Source organism: Budorcas taxicolor, chromosome 7 (assembly GCF_023091745.1).
Source record: "Budorcas taxicolor isolate Tak-1 chromosome 7, Takin1.1, whole genome shotgun sequence".
NCBI lineage: Eukaryota > Metazoa > Chordata > Mammalia > Artiodactyla > Bovidae > Budorcas > Budorcas taxicolor.
In genome coordinates this window covers 14,528,262-14,541,346 of record NC_068916.1, presented here as the reverse complement: position 1 = coordinate 14,541,346, position 13,085 = coordinate 14,528,262, and the positions used below count along the sequence as shown (strand labels likewise).

The 13,085-nt window shown below is 49.4% G+C and overlaps 1 protein-coding gene across 1 annotated transcript in view; it reads left to right on the top strand.

Moving 5' to 3' along the window:
• Window positions 1–13,085, top strand: part of OLFM2 (olfactomedin 2) — a 55,185-nt gene that overhangs the window by 31,743 nt on the left and 10,357 nt on the right. The window lies entirely within an intron of this gene.

Genomic DNA, 13,085 nt, shown 5'->3' with positions numbered 1-13,085 from the left:
CCTCACGGCAAACAGATTCATATATTTGTTTTGTTTGTGGCTGTGCTGGATCTTTGTGCCTGATGGCTTTCTCTAGTTGCAGTGCTCAGGATTCTCATTGTGGTGACTTCTCTTGTTGTGGAGCGCAGGCTCAGTAATTGCCCCTTGGCATGTGAAACCTTCCTGGACCAGGGATTGAACCTGTGTCCCCTGCATTGGCAGGTAGATTCTTAATCCCTGGACCACCAAGGAAGTCCCACATCAGTACTATTCTTAGTGCTGTAGTACAAGTGGGGAAATGGAGGCCCAGAGTGGTTAAGTCATTTGCCCAAAGTCACATAGCAGAGCTGAGAGTGGAACTCAGGCAACCTGGCTGCAGAGTTGGCACCCTAAATGACCATGCTCTGTTGCCTCACCTTGGCCTGGGGAATTCAATGCCCATCTTTGAAACCCTGGAATATGTATCCAAGGTGTAACCAAATGATCAAAGCTTTGGACCCCAAATTAACTTGCCACCCCCAGAGGCGCCCATGGAGCCTCTGAAAGTCAGTTTCAGACAGTGCTGATGCTTGGCTGTCCCTGTGAGTTATTAGCCAGCAGATCGTCACCTCCTGACTGCACTGTCCAGCCTTCAAGGCCTCCCTCCCTTCATCCCTTGCCCAGGAGCCTCATAGCGAATGCCTTCATTTTGTGCCAGGGCGTCCCTGGCTCCTAGCGTGAAATTCCTGAGCCAGCCACGGAAGATCAATTTCCCCCATGACGACCTTTTCCATGCACCGCCGCATTGATTTCAGGAATCCAACCTCAGCCAATGGGCCCATCCCCCACAGCGGGGGCTGTTGGCAGCAAATTTATGCCCAGGCCAGAAATTGAATTCCTGTAAGTCAGGAGAAGTGTCGGAAAAGCTCACCCAGGCTCATTTTTACTTCTGACAAACTTCGGGCAAGAGATTAAACCTGGCTCAGTGTCTTTCATCTGCAGGGACCATGGTTGCGGGGTTGGTTGGGGGGAGCAAGATGACCTCGACGTGTACATTTTTCTTCCATTCCCTGGCTTCATCTTGGCCTCCCAGAGCTGAGGAATAAAAAAACAGCCAGACTCCCAATGCCTGCCTGGCTAAAGGGCATTCCCATTTCTGACTAACTAAAAAGGGGCATGCTGTGTGTACCCAAAGGCAGGTCTCTTGGTCCCCGTGGCAAATATTGGGCCATTCAGAGGGATGGGAAATAAAACTTCTAATTCATTTCTGGGTTTCCCAGGTGGCTCGGTGGTAAAGAATCTACCTGCCAATGGAGGAGACAGGTTCAATCCCTGGGTTAGGAAGATCCCCTGGAGAAGGAAATGACAACCCAGTCGAGAATTCTTGCCTGGGAAATCCCATGGACAGAGGAGGCTGGCAGGTTGCAGTCCATGGGGCCAAAATAGAGTTAGACACAATTTAGCGACTAAACAACAATAACAATTGATCTCCATCACCAGCCATGCCACTTTTTGCACCAGGTCCTGAGGCTGCTTCAGCCTCGGTAAACTTTGCAAGGTTCTTCTAATTAAGCTCCCCTGGGCTATGACAGAGAGGACATCAAAATGTGGATAATTCCATAGTTCCCTCACCCCTCCACTCCGCCCCTGCCTGAAGGCTGGGGAGGGAGAAATAGAGAAATCAAATGATAGCACTGGCAAGGAAGAAACCCCCGTCTTGCTAGAAAGATCTCTCTCACTTGCCTTTAAAAATGAGACATCTGATGCAGACGTAGTCACTTCCCTTTGGTACAAAAGCCCCTGAATATTAAAGAAATGAATCCTTGATGTCTACAAAGAAAGGATCAGAAACGAACCTTTCTGAAAGGAGAAGAGCTTTTATTTCTCTGTGAACTTTTCTAGATCTAGCCTCTGGCAGGAATGCCTGTGGAACATAGAGTGCGGAAGATAAAGAAATAAATGACTGTCATTCATGTGTTCATTCATTCAGGCAGTGTCTGTGCAGCAGCTACTGCGTTCTAGGCATCAGGCTGGGAGCCAGGGAAGCCTCAGGGAGAAATTAGAACCTGGTTCCTGCCCCTTCAAAGCCAATGGGACCTGCTACAGGATCTCTGATCAGTAGTCGTCAAAACTGCCAAGGTCATGAAAATCGAGGAAAGATGGAGAAATTATGACAGACCAGAGATTACGGGAGTGCTATAACTAAATGCAATGTGGGATCCTGGATGGGAGTCTGGACCAGAAAAGGGACATGAGTGGAAAAACTGGTGTGTGTGTGCTCAGTCGTGTCCCACTCTTTGTGACCCCGTGGACTGTAGCTCGCCAGGCTCCTCTGTCCATGGGATTCTCCAGGTAAGAATACTGGAGTGGGTTGCCGCTTCCTTCTCCAGGGGATCTTCGTGACCCAGGGATCAAACCTGGGTCTCCTGCATCGTAGGCAGATTCTTTGTTGTCTGAGCCACCAGGGTACCCCTGGAAAAACTGAAGAAATCTAGTAAAGTCTGGAGTTTAATGAGTGATGCACCTGAACTGATTTCTTAGTTGTGACAAGTATCCCATGAATATGTTATAGGTTAGCAACAAGGGAAATTGGGTGAGGGGTGTATGTAAGCCCTCTCTTTACAACTTTTTTGTAAATCTAAAATCCTTCCAATATAAAAGGTTTATTTTTAAAAAGTCAGCAGGAAGGACTTCCCCGGTGATCCAGTGGTTAAGACTCCACTCTTCCAATGCAGAGGGCAAAGGTTTGATCTCTGGTCACGGAACTAGGAGTCCACATGCCTCACAGCGTGAGTGTGTGCTAAATCACTTCAGTTGTGTCTGACTCTGCAACCCCATGAACTGTAGCCTGCCAGGCTCCTCTGTCCAAGGAATTCTCCAGGCAAGAATACTGGAGTGGGTTGCCATTCCCTCCTCCAGGGGATCTTCCCAACCCAGGCTTCGAACCCATATCTCTCACATCTCCTGCACTGGCAGGTGGGTTCTTTAACCACTTGTGCCACCTGAGAAGCCTGAATAAAATAATATATAAAAAGTTAAACAGTCAGCAGGGGACATAAGACAGTTCTAGAACAGTGCTGTTTTCATTTGTTGTTTTTCAGTCCTCAGTCGTGTGCGACTCTTTTCAGCCCCAGCATGGACTGCAGCACACCAGGCTTCTCTGTTGATCACTCCCGGAGTTTGCTCAAACTCATGTCCATTGGGTCAATGATGCCATCCAACCATCTCATCCTCTGTTGCCCCCTTCTCCTCCTGCCCTCAGCCTTTCCCAGCATCAGAGTCTTTTCCATGAACTGATATAAAAACTCCCACTGACTGGACATTCACAATGTACCACACACTGTGACTAACTCTTGACATGTACCAATTCATCATTTTGACAAGAATTTTGAGAAGCCTGGCCATTATGATCCCAACTTTTAGATGAGGAAGCAGAGGGATGAAGGAAGGCACAGAGAGGTTAAGTTACTTGCCCAAGGTCACACAGGAAGGAGTGGATCAGAATTGGGGCTGAAGCAGCCTGTACTGATGAATTCTATAGTTGCCTGTTCATGCACAGGTATTTAGTGAGCAGCTAAGGTATCTTAGAGGCTGGTAAGAGAAACAGAACTCTTTTAGGGCTGTCAGGGGTCTTAATTCAAGCAATTGGTTTAGTTTTATTTGTTTATTTTTTGGCTGCTTGGCATACAGGATCTTAGTTCCCTGACTAGGGATTGAACCTGTGTCCCCTGCATTGGAAGCTTGGAGTCTTAACCACTAGACCACCAGGGATGTCTCTTTCCATCCCATCTCTGCCAAGAACATGCAAATATGTATCTCCAGCCAAACCCCCTCTCTTCCTCATCCCAACTACCTAACTTGGCGTTTCCACGTGGAGGTGGTCAGAGTCCTGTGGACTCTGTCTTTATTTTTTATTTTTTTGGCTTTGCCGAGCAGCATGCAGGATCTTGGTTCTCAGACCAGGGATCAACCCTGTGCCCGCTTTAGTGGAAGCTCAGAATCTCAACCACTGGGCCACCAGGGAAGTCACAGGCTGTGACTTGTGTAAAACACCAGAATCTGCCTATTTTCTGTCTCCATTCCATCTGCCCTGGGGCAAACCCTCACACCAGAATGACTTTGGGGTAAGCAGCATGTTCAAAGGCCCTGGGGTGATAAAGAGCTCAGGAGGCGCTGGGGATCTGAAAGGAAGATGGTAAGACTCCGGAGACTCAAGTGAAAGTCTGTTTCCTCCCAGAGGGGTCTTCTCAAATGGGGTATTCATGAGGGCTGGAGACAGAAAAACTTGTCCTCATCGAAGCAAGCTGGTATGAGGACTGGAGTGGCCCTTGTATGGTAGCCTGGATGCAGAGCTCTGCCCATAAATCCTACTCTTGGGGCTATCCATGGGGATTTGAGGTGATTCCAATAGTCTGGGCCACACTCCAAGAGAATGGACTGTGTTTGTAAAATTTTGCATAAGGCAAGCCCTCTCCACACCTTCCCTGGACCCCAAGGAGGGCAGTCAGTCAAAGTCAGAGACCTGTGTCTCTTCTCATCTCTCCCAAGAAAGTCTGTTCCATTCATTATTGGCCCCCATTGGCACTGTAATGGCAGAGCCTAGGATCCAGGAATATGTGTGTAGACTGCGGCCCAGGGGGCACTGGGGGCCGTCTTCTGCCATGGCTTGGGTGGCTTCAGAGGGGAAGAGGTTGTGTGTGCCAGCCTGAATAGCCTCTCAGGGCAAGATGGGTAGTCTGCATTGGAAGGATATGAAAGAGTAAATGAATCAGGGGCTTCCCTGGTGGCTCAGTGGTAAAGAATCCGCCTGCCAGTATGGGAGATGCAGGTTCGATCCCTGATCTGGGAAGATCCTACATGCCTTGGAGCAAGGAAGTCTGCGTGCCACAACGACTGAGCCTGTGCTCTAGATCCTGGGAGCCACAACCACTGAAGGCTGCATGCCCTAGAGCCCGTGCTTTCCAAGAAGAGAAGCCTCCACAACGAGGAGCCCGCACACCTCAGACGGAGGGCCGCCCGCGCATCTCAGACGAAGAGCCAGCCGTCCGCACACCTCAGACAGAGAGCCGGCCGTCCGCACACCTCAGACAGACAGCCAGCCGTCCGCACACCTCAGACGGAGAGCCACCCGCGCACCTCAGACGGAGAGCCAGCCGCCCGCACACCTCAGACGGAGAGCCAGCCGTCCGCGCACCTCAGACGGAGAGCCAGCCGCCCGCACACCTCAGACGGAGAGCCAGCCGCCCGCGCACCTCAGACGGAGAGCCAGCCGCCCGCACACCTCAGACGGAGAGCCAGCCGCCCGCGCACCTCAGACGGAGAGCCAGCCGCCCGCGCACCTCAGACGGAGGGCCAGCCGCCCGCGCACCTCAGACGGAGGGCCGCCCGCGCACCTCAGACGGAGGGCCGCCCGCGCACCTCAGACGGAGAGCCGGCCGCCCGCGCACCTCAGACGGAGAGCCAGCCGCCCGCGCACCTCAGACGGAGGGCCAGCCGCCCGCGCACCTCAGACGGAGGGCCAGCCGCCCGCGCACCTCAGACGGAGGGCCGCCCGCGCACCTCAGACGGAGAGCCAGCCGCCCGCGCACCTCAGAGAGCGCCCGCACACCTCAGACGGAGGGCCGCCCGCGCACCTCAGACGGAGGGCCAGCCGCCCGCGCACCTCAGACGGAGGGCCGCCCGCGCACCTCAGACGGAGGGCCGCCCGCGCACCTCGGACGGAGAGCAGCCCCTGTTTGCTGCAGTTATAGAAAAGCCCACACAGCAGTGAAGACCCAGCACAGCCAAAAATAAATAAATAAGATTATATTTTAAAAAAAGAATAAATGATTTGGGAGTTCCTGCTGGTCCAGTGGTTGAGACATGGCACTTTCACCGTCAAGGGCCAAGATTCCATCCCTGATGGGGGAACTAAGGTCCCGAAAGCTAAGTGGTGCGGCAAAAAAAAAAAAAAGAATGAATGAATGGATTTACAGCTGCCCCCCTCCCCACATGCCATCCCAGCCCCTCCCCCGGCCACAGGCTCTCACCAGCCAGGCCCCAGCTGCTCAGACTGAGGGAGATCCTGGTTCTCCATCTCAGCACGGGTGAGCTGATGTCTTCTTTAAAGCCTGTCAAGCTTATCACTCAGGGGGGATTTGCCCAATACCGCTAGGTTTGACAGGGGCAGCCTGCTATTATCTCAAGCCCTCCAGAGGGACTCAGGACCCGTCACGGCTGAGAGGAGGCAGACAAGCATGTCCCTGATCATTCATCATGGCCCTGCTGCCATCCCCAGAGTCAGAGGGGAGCCACGGCCGCCTCCGTGCCTGCCTCAGCCGATCTGCCGTTTGATCTCAGCCAGTCCCTCCTTGGAAGAGATGGAAACCTATTTGGTGTCAGAGGGGAAATGCATGGTGGGTCTGTGAGGACGTTTGCTCTCTGACTCACCAGCCCATCAGCGTCTAGTTACTCAGTATTGATCACGCCAGGGCTGGGGGATTCAGCAATGACCAAAGCAGACAGAGCTCCCTATCTCCATGATATTTTCTGTCTGAGAACAGAGGTAGGCTTTGAGCCAGTGGTCACACCCAAGAGGTCCCAATAGCCATTGCTTTTTTTAAAAAAATTATTATTTTATTTTGAAAGGATATGATTTTATTTATTTTTTGCTGTGCTGGGTCTTCGTTGCTGCTTGGGCCAGCTCTAGTTGCAGCTTCTCACTGCAGTGACTTCTCTTGTTGCGGAGCAGCTTCAGTCATTGCAGCTCCTTGGCTCTAGAGCACAGGCTCAGTAGTTGTGGCACAGGAGTTTAGTTGCTCCGTGGCATGTGTGATAAGATCCCTAATCAGGGATGGAATCTGTGTTTCCTGCATTGGCAGGTGGATTCTTTGCCACTGAGCCACCAGGGAAGCCCCTAATTCCTTTGTTTTTCTTTTTTCCCCGCTATATTTATTTGTTTGGCCTCATTGAGTCTTAGTTCCCCTGTGGTATGTGGGATCTTAGTTCCCTAACCAGGGATTGAAACCAAGTTCCCCACATTGCAAGATGGATTCTTAACCTCTGGACCACGAGGGAAGTTCCCCCCAGTGGCCGTTGTGATCTGGGCTTGAAGGAGGACAGGGGAGTCGCAGTGTGGTGATGAGGACTGTGGAGACAGATGGTCGTGTTCGAATCTCAACTCATCAAAGGTGAATAATGACAGTCCTGTCTAAGTGTCGTGGTGAGAACTCCATCACTTAAAGCATGCAGAGTGCTTAGAACAGTGCTTGACATACACTAAGAAGAAATAGAAGTATTAGGGGAAAAAAAGGCACAGGATGCCTGAGAGTTGGGTAGGATGGGGAAGGGACAGTGGAGGCTGCTTTTGGAAGAGACATTTATGCCTGAGCCCTAATGGGGAAGGGTTAGCCTAGCCATGAGATAGGGCAAGATTAAAAATCGTTTTTTTCTTTTTCAATTTCTTGGCCGTGCTGCGTGTCATGTGGGTTCTAAGTTCCCCCACCAGTGGTCCAACCCATACCTCCTGCAGTGAAAGCTCAGAGTCCTAACCACTGGAGTGCCAGGGATCTCCCTGGCAAGAGTTCTTTTTTAAAAGAAATTTAAATTTATTTTTTAATTGAAGGGTAATTGCCTTGCAGAATTGTGTTGGTTTCTGCCAAATATCAACATGAATCAGCCATAGGGTATGATTCCCTCCCTCTTGAACCTCCCTCCCACCTCCCTCCCCATCCCACCCCTCTAGGTTGTTACAGAGCTGCGGTTTGAAGCAGGATGTATGGAAAGGGTAACATGGAAACTTACATTACCATATATAAAATAGATAGCCAATAGGAATTTGCTGTATGACTCGGGCAAGAGTTTTGATGGCAGAGGGTCCAGCCAGTGGATGGGTTGTGAGGAAAAAGCGTGATGTGTTTCAGGAAGAGTAAGATGACTGGCAGGGGTCTCCAACCTCCGAGATCTAATGCCTGATGACCTGAGATGGAGCTGATGTAATGATAGAAATAAAGTGCCTAGTAAGTGAAGTGCATTTGAATCATCCTGAAACCATCCCTCCCACTCTGCCTGGTCCGTGGAAAAATTGTCTTCCATGAAACCAAAAAGGTTGGGGACCACTGGCTAGAAGATGAGCCACAGAGAACAGGGTCCTGCGAGCCTTGTTGATTGCCTGTTACTCTGAAGCAGGACTCCTCTCCACCAAGTTATGTCAAGGAGATGGTCTGGAACCAGAAGCCAGCCAAGTCACGTGGCAAGTAAGACGGAGCAGCAACTCTGTCCCTCTTTGGCAGGACTTGATGCTCTCTCTTTCTTTCTCTCTCTGCCATCCGGCTGTCTGTGAGTCTTCCTCATCTTGCATTCTCAGTCCCAAATCAAATGGACTTTCAGTGACTCTTTTTTTTCTGCACTAGGTCTTTGTTGCTATAAGAGGGCTTCCTGTAGTTGCGGTGAGCAGGGGCTACTCTATAGTTGAGATGCTCAGGCTTCTCATTGTGGTAGCTTCTCTTACTGTGGCACACGGGCTCCAGGCGCTCCAGCTTCAGTAGTTGCAACACTCAGGCTCAGTAGTTGTGGTGCATGGGCTTAGTTGCTCCTAGTCACGTGGGATCTTCCTGCACCAGGGATTGAACCAGTGTCCCCTGCATGGGCAGGTAGATTCCTATCCACTGTACCACCAGAGAAGTTCCCCTGCTTTTCTTTTAGATTTTTTTAAAGTGGGCCATTTTAAAAAAGTCTTTATTGAATTTTTTACAATATTGCTTCTGTTTTATGTTTGTTTGTTTGTTGTTTGGGCCGAGTGACATGGGATCTTAGCTCACTGACCAGGAATAGAACCTGCACCCCCGGCTTTGGAAGGCAAAGTCTTAATCCAAGGAAGGACCACCAAGGAAGTCCCAGCACCAATTCTTCCCGATTATCTCAGTTTCATGCCTACATCAAGCTCAAACAATTTTGACTTTAGGAAGTCACCAGATTGGCATTAGATTGTCATGAGGATTATAATAATAACAAAAGCAAATCCTTACTGTCAATACATGCTGATGACTCTTCTCCTTGCTCACACATGTAGTCTTGATTCATTCAAGCTTCCTGGAAACTCTGTGAGGTAGGTACAGTTATGTCCATTTTACAGATGAGGATATGGAGGCTTATAAAGGTGACCCCACTCATACCACAGGGGAGAGGCCAAGCCAGTACATAAACCCAGGCAGTCTGACCCTCGGACCATCTGACCTTTCCACCATCTGAGCAGGGAGAAGGAACGTCCAGAGAAAACGACTCATTTCTACCGTAAGGATGTTGTCTGGAAAGATCCTGGTGACATCACATGGGCTCCTTTTTTGGGGAGGACCGTGGGAGAGAGCCTTGCCTGTTCTTGGTACTAAAAATAGTTAAGTTTTCTCCTGAGCATCTGGCGTGCTTTTGTTTCAGGACACTGGGAGCCGCATAAATGACCAGCTTTCCCTTTTTTGAGTTGGCTGCTAAGGAGCTGGGAGCCAAATTTATGGCCTGACCATATGCTGGTTGTTCAGGTTTTTAAGGGCTGGGTTTTTCTTAGCTTTCCTTCGAGCTCTAGTGTCTCTACTTTTTCTCTTTCTTTCCTTTCTCCCTTGCAAAGACAAAACTTTAAGGGACTGAAAAGAAATTCTTCACGAGAACAGTCCGTGTTTATTGTAGAGAACTTTTGCTTCAAGATACATTTAAAGATGGTGATAAAAATCCCTGCTTGTTCTTAATTTTAATGGGTGCATAGTATTTCCCCTGGGCTTCCCTGGTGGCTCATGTGGTAAAAGAATCTTCCTGCAATGCAGGAGACCCAGGTTTGATCCCTGGGTTGGAAAGATCCCCTGGAGAGGGCAATGGCTACGCACTCCAGTATTCTTGCCTGAAAAATTTCATAGACAGAGGAGCCTGGTGGGCTATAGTCCATAGGGTTGCAAAGAGTCGGACACAACTGAGCAACTAACACACACACACACACAGTATTCCTCCCTGTAGAGTTCTTAGTTTGTTTCACTTAGTTTCGGTGCACTGGGTCTTCATTGCTGCATATGGGCCTCCTCTAGCTGTGGCGAGTGGGGGCTACTCCCTAGCTGCAGTGCTCGGGCTTCTCATTGTGGTGGCATCTCTTGTTGCAGAACACAGGCTCTAGGCATGAGGGCGTCGGTAACTGCAGCACATGGACTTAGTTGCCCCACCGCATGTGGAATCTTCCCAGACCAGGCATCGAGCCAGTGTCCCCTGCCTTGGCAGTGGGATTCTTAACCACTGGATCACCAGGGAAGTTCCGCTGTAGAGTTTTTAAATCAGCCTCCCTGTTGGCAAAAGGCTGGAGAGGGAAAAAATTCCACCTGTCCAATTTTAGACGGCATTTTAATGAGCATTCTTATAGCCATCGAGTGCTCGTCCACACCATTTCCCTGGGCTACATTCTTAGAGTGGGATTGACTGGGTTAAATACAAAATGCAGAAGCCTGAAGGGTTTGGCTCTGGATTGACAGCCTGCCCTCCAGAAATATCTAATTCCTGCTCTCCTCTTTAATTGGAGCTATCGTGCGGTATTTTACATATCTTTGTAAACCACTTGCGGTCCTCTCCGGAACAAGGCGGGGAACAAATAAATATATGAGCCCCAAGACATTTCTGCTTCCTGGTTAAATTATGCAGCCTCACACGCAATAATATCTTTGACTCATTAAGAGGCAGCCACTTGCTCTGTTCCTGTTGGCTAAACCCCTGATAGCCAGCACTTAATGGTTGGCGGCCCCTCCCCGCAGGATTCTGTGGCAATCCCTCTACTCCCCAAAGAACCAGGAATTGTTTTCTGAACCAAGATGTAGGTGATGGAGCTGTAGGCCGAGCTGATGATCCTGGACCTGACAGCTAGAAAAACTTTCCCTGCGTGTCTTGTCTTTACTCAGTCCTGGACTGGTTACCAAGACAGCTGTTTAATTAGGGCAGTAGCCTGGGTGAAAGCATTTGAAAAATTCTGGGCAGAAAAGACAATTTGAGGAAGAGCTAGCTGAATGCCTGGCTTACGCTCTTAGAGCCCATTAGCAAGAATATTAAACTTGGAACCAACCGCTCAACTGACAGAGTGGCTGGCTTCCTCCAGTACGTTTGCCACGTTAGAGGTGAGACGGGCTACCAGACCAGAAGTGTCTGTACCAGGAGGGCTCTCACACCTGGTGATGCAAACATTTCTGTTAGTGATGTGCTCAGTCGTGTCTGACTCTTTGCAGCCCCATGGACTGCAGCCCTGCCAGGCTCCCCTGTCCATGGAATTTTGCAGGCAAGAATACTGGAGTAAGTTGCCACTACCCACTCCGGAGGATCTTCTTGACCTAGGGATTGAACCCTCATCTCTTAAGTCTCCTGCATTGGGAGGCGGGTTCTTTACCACTAGTGCCACGTGGGAAGCCCCTTCCATTACTTATAGGTGTTCTCTATTCCTAGGACTATGACCTCCAAGAATTTGTAACTTTGGTTCCAACCTCAACCCAGTCTGGGGAACTGGTATTTAGACACTCAGATACTGAGCCTTCCGGGACATTTCAGCAATTCCCTGTGACCTGAACTTGACTGTGTTTTTGAACTTGAACCCCACGGGTGAAACTCAGAATCTCTGCCATGCAGAGATTTGGCAGCCAAACCCCAGGCATTTAATTGCGCTGCTGCAGAGAATACCCCAGGCAAGGTACATCCAACGCAGACAATTACTTTAGGCAAGCCATGAAGGCCTTCTCTCCGTGCCACTTAAATCTTGCTTCTCTTTTACAATTCAATATTTCATATGTTGAGAGAAAATGGCTTGTTTGCTTCAAAGGACACGCTACAGAATGTAAGAAAGGGATGTTAATTATGTTGAACCAGGCTGCTTTGTCTCTGCATAAACAAAAATCTTCAGGGGATTCCGTCCAAATTGCTTGGGAACCAGGGCCAGGGGAGCACAGATGGAGGTGTTTGAACTCACATTCATGATTCTGTTTTTTTTTTGTTAAGAACTATATCTGCCATGAAAAAAGGTGAAACTAGCTCTACGTTCTCTTAGATCCAAGGGGGAAGGCATTCCTGGGTCACTCTTCTTTTTAAAATTTTTATGTTATATTGGAGTATAGTTCATTTACAATGTTGTATAAATTTCAGCAAAATGATTCAGTTATACATATACGTATGTGTGCGCATGCTTAGTCACTCAGTCGTGTCCAGCTCCTCGGGACAACATGGTCTGTAGCTCGCCAGCCTTCTCTGTCCATCGAATTTCCCAGGCGAGAATACTGGAGTGGGGTGCCATTTCCTACTCCAGAGGGTCTTCCCGACCCAGGGATCAAACCCCTGTCTCTTGTGTCTCCTGCATTGGCAGGCAGAGTCTTTACCATTAGTGCCACCTGGGAAACCCCACGTATACATATAATCTATTCTTTTTCAGATTCTTCTCCAATATAGGCTATTGCAGAATATTGAGTAGAGTTCCCTGTGCTATATAGTAGGTCCTTGTTGACTATCTATTTTATATATAGTACCAGCAGCAGCAGCAGTTTGTATAATAGTGTGTGTATGTTAATCCCAGCCTCCTAATTTATCTCTGCCCTGGGGTCACTCTTCTAACGTTGAGCAATCCTCCTTTAAAAAAAAAAAAAATTGTTTTTTTTTTTTTGGTTGTTGTTTTATTTATTTACTTATTGCCCATGCAGCATGTGGGATCTTAGTACCCCAACCAGGGATTGAACCCATACACCCTGCATTGGAAGCCCAGAATCTTAACACCTCTGGACCACCAGGGAAGTCCCATGGGCCATCCTTCTTGTTTTAGACCAGGTGGGCTTCCCTGGTGGCTCAGATGGTAAAGAATCTGCCTGCAATGCAGGAGTACTGGGTTCAGTCCCTGGACTGGGAAGATTCCCTGGAGAAGGGCATGGCAACCCACTCCAGTATTCTTGCTTGAAGAATCCCATGGCGGGCTACAGTCCATGGGGTTGCAAAGAGTTGGACATGACTGAAGCAAGTTAGCACCCACACATAAGTAAGGAGGGGACAGTGCCCAGGCTCTCATGAGTGCAGAGCCCAGCATTTGTCCAGGGGGCCACAATTAGGGATGTCTTTGACCCCACAGCCATCCAGGATGAGCCCGTTTTTGTCACCATGAT